The sequence below is a fragment of the Gekko japonicus genome, unplaced genomic scaffold, assembly GCF_001447785.1.
Source record: "Gekko japonicus isolate JY-2015 unplaced genomic scaffold, Gekko_japonicus_V1.1 scaffold923, whole genome shotgun sequence".
Classification (NCBI taxonomy): Eukaryota; Metazoa; Chordata; class Lepidosauria; order Squamata; family Gekkonidae; genus Gekko; species Gekko japonicus.
The window spans coordinates 405,226-414,256 of NW_015171530.1; positions in this window are offsets into that span (position 1 = coordinate 405,226).

Sequence of the window (9,031 nt, forward strand, 5' to 3'; positions counted from 1 at the left end):
GGCAGATATTCTGCTTTAATAACAGCAAAGTGACCAAATCCCAATACTACAATCAATTAGTTCATTGGAAAAAAAGACTGAGGCAATGAAACAAACCCTTGGTGGTGATAAAAAAAGCAGAGTGTTTTGGGCTTAGACCAGGTTTTAAGGCTGGCTGCAAACCCACCACTCAGCCACGTAGCTCACTTGGGCCATGGCTGGGAAATTTTGGGAGACTGCGGGATGAATCACAGAGACGTCAGTGGATGTATAATGTCCCGCTTGGTGCAGTGGTTAGGAGCGCGGACTCTAATCTGGAAGAACCGGGTTTGATTCCCCACTCCTCCACATACAGCTGCTAGTGTGACCTTGGGTCAGTCACAAGTTCTTTCAGAGCTGTTCTCTCAAGAGCAGTCCTCAAAAGAGCTCTCTCAGCCCCACCTACCTCACAGGGCATTTGTTGTGGGGAAGGGAAGGGGGATTGTAAGCCACTCTGAGACTCCTTTGGGTAGAGAAGGGTGGGATATAAATCCAATCTCCTCCCCCTCCTTCTTCATTGAGTCCACCCTCCTAAGCATCTGTTTTCTCCAGGGTAACTGATCCTTATAGTCTGGAGATGAGCTATACTTTTTTTTGGGGGGGGGGAATCCCCAGGTCCCACTTGGAGGCTGGCATCTCTATAACAGCCTTGTCTAGCTGATAGGTTTGATGAGGGGGTCAGATTTAAGGGGGAAGGTCCATCCTGAGTCCCCTGGAGAAAAGGTGAGATAAAAAGGTAATAAATGTAAGCCTGAAAATTTTTAAAATGACATAAGTAATATGGGGGGGGGGGTGTCTTAACAGGGCTGCTGTTCCACACAAAAAAAGACTCAAATGTCATGATAAATATATGCAGGCACCTTGCTTGATAATTCTTTTAACATCTTAGTTCACAAGCATGTCAAAATTAAATATCTAAATGATGTTAGTATTAGATATGTTAACACACTAATATATAAGCATTTTTAGGAATAATTAATCAACTGAGTGCACTGCATGTTCATTTGTGATCTAACAGCTTTATGTTTAAACAAAGAGTACATTTGTGAAAGCAAAGGGTTTGGTCATGTATGTCTGTAATACATTATGGGCATTTGTAGGTCTCTGCAGACTTATCTCTCAAAAAAGTGACCCCTTCGGGGTCAGAGCGGTAAATAAATCGAATGTATAAATTAATTAATTAATGATAATTAGTACTTCTTTTGGTAACACATGAAAAAGTATTAACCATGATACAAAAAAAGAAAGAAGAGCTGGTTTTATACCCTGCCCGTCACTACCCGAAGGCGTCTCAGAGTGGCTTACAATCGCCTTCCCTTCCTCTCCCCACAACAGACACCCTGAGAGAACTGCTCTTGAGAGAACAGCTCTGAGGGAACTTGTGACTGACCCAAGGTCATCCAGCTGGCTGCAAGTGGAGGAGTGGGGAATCAAACCCGGTTCTCCCAGATTAGAGTCAAACACTCTTAAGCACTACACCAAACTGGCTCTTGCTGTTGAAGTCTTCTCTTCTTCATGGCAAATGAAGAATTAGACTTTCTAAAGATGTATATTTTCTGACTAAATTATGATCATTTTTTGGCTATCAATGTAGAGAATAAAATTAGTTGCACCCAATTAGCTGTCAGGATGCACTTGGCTAGGAACTAAACTACAGGTAGTGAATATATTGAAACTTGCATCATGGCAGCTAGAAAAAAATAACTTTATTCATTTAAAATATTTTCTCCCTCTTTTTAGCCTGTGCATACAGTATCTTAATAAAACATGCACAGAAATATTAAAAATACAGTCATATAAAATAAACACAAGTACATTTTTAAAAAACTGAATGGCTAGACAAAGGCCACATCCAGTCACAAAAGTTGCTTTAGGGAGAAATACCAAAAGCCTGACAACAAAAGAGTCTATCCCCCCCCCACAACCCTTTCCAAATGAAAACAGGGGGAGGAGGCATTTTAAGTAAATTAAGCAAAATTAGTGTAGTTTAAAAAAATCTGAATGAAGCGACGCGACTTTAAAAAAATTAAACTCGTTAGATTGGCCTATTATTTAAGATGGTGCTTTCATTAACACATACATTTCTTCCTGTGGCCAATTTGAACAAATTTGCATGCAGAGACTTCTGCCCTCCCCCCTCCCATGGAATTAATTAATGGAGTGTCTCTTAATAGAGTTAAACTATTACAGAATATATTTGCACGCTATGCTAATTAACTGCCCGCTATTCTCTCTTTGCTTCTCGACCGTTGCGGAGAGAAAACAAGAGTCCTGGTTTCCATGACAACGGCACCCCCGTAAAAGTGCGGGTAAAGGAGCACTACGCGCATGTGCAACACTGCAGCCCATCTTCGATCGCCGTTCCTCTCTCGTACGCACGCAGTTGTGCGAAACGCGAGTGAATGAAGGCCGAACGATGCGCATGCGCAGCAACGGAGGTAACGGGCCTCCGGAAACTCCTCTGAACTTTGCGGCGCGACGGGTTTCCCCTTCCCCAAACTCTGATTGGTTGCGGCAGTGACCCAATGGCGTTGCTTTAAAATAATCTCGTTGCTGGGTAGATTGTTTCGATCGATCACCCGTTTGTGTAACGGGATGCTCCGGGTTAAAGAGTGTGGAAGGTTAAAGAGAAGGAAAAGACTGAGGGATAATATGTAGGCCGACGATGATAAGGGGCAGAGAGGTTTGTGGTCGAGATAGAGCAATCGAGAAATTAACGGCCGGCAGTTATCTCCGCTGAAAGGGGGGCGCGGTTTAAGAGCCCGCAAGGGGGCAGTGGCTCTACCCCCCGGCCCATTTCTATGGATAAGAGATCATCCGTAGTGACGTCACTTCAGGTGTAGGCGCCGCATTTCCGGCGAAAGGCGAGAACTGAGGCGGGGGGGTGGGGCGACAGCGCTGCACCCTTAACGATGCTGAGGCCTCTTGTGAGGTGACGTAGAAGCACTTCCGGTGGCCCCTCGCTCCTTTCCCGTCGGCTGGGAATGTGACTTCCGCGGAATAATACCAGCGCGTAAGTGAAATTTGGCCGCTAAGCTGCCCCGTAGTGCCATTTCCGGCTGTTGCAGCGGTCTCCGAGGCAACGATGGGATGCATACACCTGAAGCTTGGACCGTATGAATATGACTCGGAGGGATTTCTATTCAGGAGGATGGAACGGAGTTCCCGCCCCTGATGACTGTTAATACAGTTGCGTGGCCGATGAGTAGTATTCACGGGGCTTGTTGTTGCTCGTTTGGTATTGGCGCGAGGCTGCTCCTGGGATGCTGTTTGCGTAGCTATAGGAAGAGGGGATTGAGCTGGGAGTGACAGCTTCATCGTTGATCTAGGGACGGACGGCTGCTTTGGGGAAGGGATCTCTCCCCCCCCCCCCCAATAAGCTTTGTTTCATAAATAAAAATGAGTTATCCCAATGAGGCATACATGAAGACGTACTTATGGCTGAAAACAATCCTGTGTTATGATGGACCAGGTGCACAAATGCATACAGTATGGCCTAGATGGCTCCCTCAAGTCTGTGTTGTGCAAGAGTTAATATATTTGGAAGTTTGGCGAAGAAGGGAAGTTTAGCTTTGATGCAGAGTAAATTCTGGTCTCTTGCTGCAGCAGGTTGTCATTTTATTGGGTGCATAAGAGTACAGGGAAGCGTGGTTGCTGTGCTATGTGAAAAATGATTTCTCTCTTCTTCCAGGGTCGTCAATGGAGCCTCCAGGGATTGGATCTTAGTCCCTCTCATGTTGAGGTCCTCCTTCCAGTTTCAGGATGGCAGTAAGCAGAGACTTTTGTAGTGACACTGTACTTTGTGTCACTAGTCAAACTACCCCATGACTCCTCTTCTCCCACTGGAACTAATGAGGAATGAAAGATTCTGCTTAGAAATAACTCCAGGAAGACTGGGAAGTTAGATGTTCCAAACCAAACACTCTGATTCAGGAATATAGATTGCTGTGGGATCATCTCATTGATGTCAAACCGTGTACTAATGGTCAGAGAATCTACATGTTTATTGCGTGTCTGATGATTCTCTGATAATTTTGTTCCTGTTTGGAAAAACCAGCAATCCTAAGTGGGTCTACTCAGAAGTAAGTCCTGTGTTATGCAGTGGGACTTAATCACAGGAAAGTGTCCTTAGGATGGCAGCCAGACAGTCAAATTGGGCTTGGGGGCTCAGCCACATAACTCCTTTCATTCCATTTTCCTCCTCTTTACCACTCCAAGCTGCCAACTTCCCCTCTCTGGCTTTCCCCACCTTACAGACTCCATCACCGAACCCTCCACCAGACCTCCCTTTTGCTGCCACCTTGTTCCTGCCCCTCCCTGGCATCGTCTTCTTGGCTGTTGGTTCCTACCTTCTGCTCCTGGTCCTGGTCCTGGTTCTCCGACACTGCCTGCTGGTAATTGGGGTGTGGGACAGAGTCTTCTGGTAGGGCAAGGAAATAAAGGATGAATTTGTATGGCTAATTATGTGCTACAGGACTTGGCCTTCCCTATTTGATAGTTCCCAAAATACATCGCAGGAAACATATATGCAGCCTTCAGTTTTTCACTGTGGGCTTGACTTTTCTTCAAGCTACGTTTTGTTAACATGTCTTGGTACTGATCTGGATTACTTTCAACATGCACCAGGTCCATCAAAGACTGATTCTTTGTTTTATTTATACAGTATTCTTACTCCAGTTTTTGGTCCTAAAATCCACAAAACAGCATAATGAAATGTGACGCTAAAAGAAGCACAATTAAATGGATAACATTAAACTATCGATATTGACAAAAACAAGAAGCCAGTTTTGCACATACCAGGCCAATGCTGTGTTCTGTGTCTTCTCTCTTTCCAGGCCCGTGGCCTTTGTGCCAATTGTTGTTCGTGCCAAAAGGGGTCTTTGCCAAGTGTGTGCGAATGCTGTTTGGCCTGTGCAGAGTCTTGTGACTGTGCCCTCCCTTCCCCAACTCGCTGTCTGGATGACTGCTGCCGCTGCACAAATGTGAGTTCTTCCATATGGGGGTAACCAACTAGTTGTTCAGAAATATCCTTGGAGGCAGAAGAGAACGCTGAAATCTCGTGTTGAAAGGAGCTCCCAAGAACATGAAACCACGAGAAGTGGCATTGACACAACTTCAAACATCTTACATGTTCTAGAAGAGGTTTTGATTATTTTTTGTTCAAAACAAAAACAGTATCTTTGCTTTCTGTTGCAGAGATGGCTTACTGGTAGCCTATCGGCTGGATGTGGGTTGGGAAGTAGTTTAACGCAAAGTGGCCAGTAGAGAGCCTAGCCATCCAAGGAGGGATTTAGAAGATAACTGGGGCCTGCTGTCTGCAGAACTGAGTTGCCCCTGATAATGCAGAAGATGGTTGTAAGGAGTTGCAAATTTGTATGGGTTTTCACCAGAATGAGGGGATGCTTGCTAGTGACTGGGCTAGAGGCTAGATTGAAGTTTTGGGATGGAGAGCAGCTGGCCAAAGGCGACCAGGAAGAAAGGCACTTTTTAAAATGGGGAACTGTCGGCTCTCCCAAAAGTTTTTCTCTTGTGGGTCTCTCTTTTTGATTGAATGGGAAATAAAACTGTAAGTTCTAAATCAGATGGCATAAGATCCTGCTTAAGAAAGCATGCCAGTTGAATTACTTCAAGGAAACAGATTTTCTGGAACAGCAGTCTTTGTTATCTACTAAAACCCTAAAATCATATATCGACCAAAATAGCGCTGGCTATAACTTGGAAGAGAGAAACACAGGGATTTGATCGGGCAATTGAGAAGGAGGAGGATTAGAGAGATGCCCACTTCCAAACCCAGGGCTATTTTTGGGCAGGAACTCAGAGGAACGGAGTTCCGTCTGGCTCTTGAGTTGGCCACGCCCAGCAGGAACTCATTAGCATAATAGGCCACACCTAACAGCAGAAACTCATTAGGACTGGCTACATTAGGGGTGTGTGGCCTAACATGCAAAGAAGTTCCTGCTACAAACAAAGCCCTGAGTTTTGACAACAAAGTAAACAGAATAAGAAGCAAAAGGTGAGCACACTTCTGGTAACATGGGGGTGTGGCCTAATAGGCTAATGAGCTGTGTTCTCAGGGGTGTGGCCTAATATGCTAATGAGTTTCTGCTGTTGGGTGTGGCCTATTATGCTAATGAGTTCCTGCTAGGCTTTTTCTACAAAAAAAGCCCTGTCTAAACCTATGTACTTAAATGGATATAACACTGTTTAGGCTTGCACGTTCTCTTTAGTGCTTCCCATGAGCCTCTCTGGGAAGAGCTTGCCTCACAGGTTGAGAAACATGTGTTTCTCACAACCTTGGACATTGGAGGCAGGATAGAAGTGTTTTAAATAAGTTATTTGGGCATGGTACTCATATTTTCCCCTTTGCTAGTACACATCTTTGAATACAACTCCCCCCCCCCCCCCCCCCCTCCTTTTTTTATTCTGTATTTGCCGCCAAATCCCTCTATTTTATGGAAGGAAGTCTTGATGCAGGTGGACTTGCAGGTAAACACGAGTATGGTTTTTCCTCTCTTCCTCATAGGGTTGGGACGTGGGGACTTGCTCCACCCTCCCCAGCTGGTGTCCGCTCTGTGACTGTGCCTGTGCCTACCAGCCCCCGGACTGTCAGAGCATCAATTGCATTTGCTTCGAGATCAAACTGCGATAAGGGGCTCTCGGTCTGAAGATTACAGGAATTATGCCCACGATTTTGGAACATGTGAGGTGTCTTTGCTCTATTTGTGGATCATAAGTGAAGGACTCACCTGACTGGCAAAAAGGAGTCTTCTAATGCAAAGAGACCTGAAAGTTCTTTTTTTCCTCTTCTGATATTTTTTGGTTTTTTGTAATGCCTGTTTGTGATTATTGTTTTTATAAAAGTGACTGCATTAAAAAAAATAAAACGAATTATATATTCCCCTGTGTCTGTCTTTAATGAGAATGGAGAGCGAGGCTATTTGATAGGATTTGGTGTCTGGATTTATGGGAAAGCCAAGCTATTCAAATGAGTTTAATCAAATCAGATTCTTATCTGAAGAAGTGAGCAATGACTCACAAAAGCTCATACGAGACCACAGATTTTGTTAGTCTTTAAGGTGCTACTGAACTCTTACTCTTTTCTATTGAGTCAAGGACCGGTAACCCTGATTTTCCTTCCTTCCTTCCTTCCTTCCTTCCTTCCTTCCTTCCTTCCTTCCTTCCTTCCTTCCTTCCTTAGGGTTTAATCAAATCAGATTCTTATCTGAAGAAGTGAGCAATGACTCACAAAAGCTCATACGAGACCACAGATTTTGTTAGTCTTTAAGGTGCTACTGAACTCTTACTCTTTTCTATTGAGTCAAGGACCGGTAACCCTGATTTTCCTTCCTTCCTTCCTTCCTTCCTTCCTTCCTTCCTTCCTTCCTTCCTTCCTTCCTTCCTTCCATAGGGGTCATTAAACATGTGACTCTTCTCACCTGAAGTGGTACAGTTCATTCCACCACCTCAAAGTTTTCATTCTGACTTTATTCTTCTGCACTTTAGTCCAGAGCAGGGATGGTTCCAGGTTTTTGGGGCACCTGGCCAGGGAGTTCCCAGGGGGCCCCTTCCCCTGTTCTGTCCACCACCAGCCCCCCTGGTCATGCCTTCCTTCTTTCCTTCTCACCTGCTTGTGTGTTCTTCCCTTATCTGCTCAAGAACCCTCCAGTTGCCCTCGCTCGCAATTGCCTTTCCCCAGTGGCACTAGGCAGTGTGTAGGGCTGCCGGCCTCCAGATGGGTGGGACCTGGAGATCTGAAACAATAATTAATCTTCAGGCTACAGGGATCAGTTACCCTGGAGAAAATGGCTGCTTTGGAGAAGAAGAAGAAGAGATTGGATTTATACCCCGCCCTTCACTTGGAGTCTCAGAGCGGCTTACAAACTCCTTCCCCTTCCCCTCCCCACAACAGACACCCTGTGAGGTGGGTGGGGCTGAGAGAACTCTGGCACAAACTGCTCTTTTTCAAGGACAGCTGTGCCAGAGCTTGTGACTGACCCAAGGTCACATCAGCAGGTGCAAGTGGAGGAGTGGGGAATCAAACCCGGTTCTCCCAGATTAGAGGCCGCACACTTAACCACTACACCAAACTGGCTGGTGGAGGGTGGGCTCCCCAGTGCATAACACCTTTGCTGAAGTCCCTCCCCAGCTCCACCCCCAAATCTCCATGAATGTCCCAAACCAGAGCTCGCAACATTAGCAGTTACAGTTGCCAACTCCAGGTTGGAACATTCCTGGAGAGTTTATGGGTGGAGCTTGGTGAGGGGCCTCAGCAAGCTATAATGCCATAGAGTCCACTCTCCAAAGCAGCCGTTTTCTGCAGGGAAATTGATCTCTGTAATCTGGAGATCAGTTGCACTAGTTCCAGGATCTCCAGTCTGGGTCCACCTGGAGGATGGCAGCCCTTCTAGCAGTGTGTGCAGCAGGGACCATTGGGTGGTGGAGTGCTAGAGAGTGTGCAAGGAATAGCACAACTAATATTCAGAATTAAAAATCATTTTCTCCATATCTGCCTCTGAAAGCATTAATCAAAATTAAGTTATATATTCAGAATTTTTTAAAAAAACCTTTAGCTATGCCTGCAGGTAATAGAGAAAAGGGAACTTGGCAGGGAAAGGTTGTAATCTTGAGGGTGGGTGGAGGAAAAATTCTAGATTTCATTAAATTGGCTTATGCAAATGATAAATGAATTTTTTTAATCCTTATGGGGCAGGCACTAGTAATTAAAGGAGTGCTGTAAAGTGGGACCCCAACACAGCCTTTAAGTATCACATTGCATAACTGCCAAATCCCTGATCACCTTGATTTGATGGTTTCAACAACATCTGGACCCTGGGGGAGTTAAGAAGAAACTTCCATCTTGGAATTGGGTGAGCGTGCCCATAGTTAAGATGATGGCATTCCCTTCCCTGTGGCTTCACAGCCAGCTTTGCCAAGCCCCAAGATGGCTACTCATCTCTGGATGAAAGAGGGGGGGGGGGTGCGTTACTTTCCCATCAGCCCTTGTGCAGCCGCA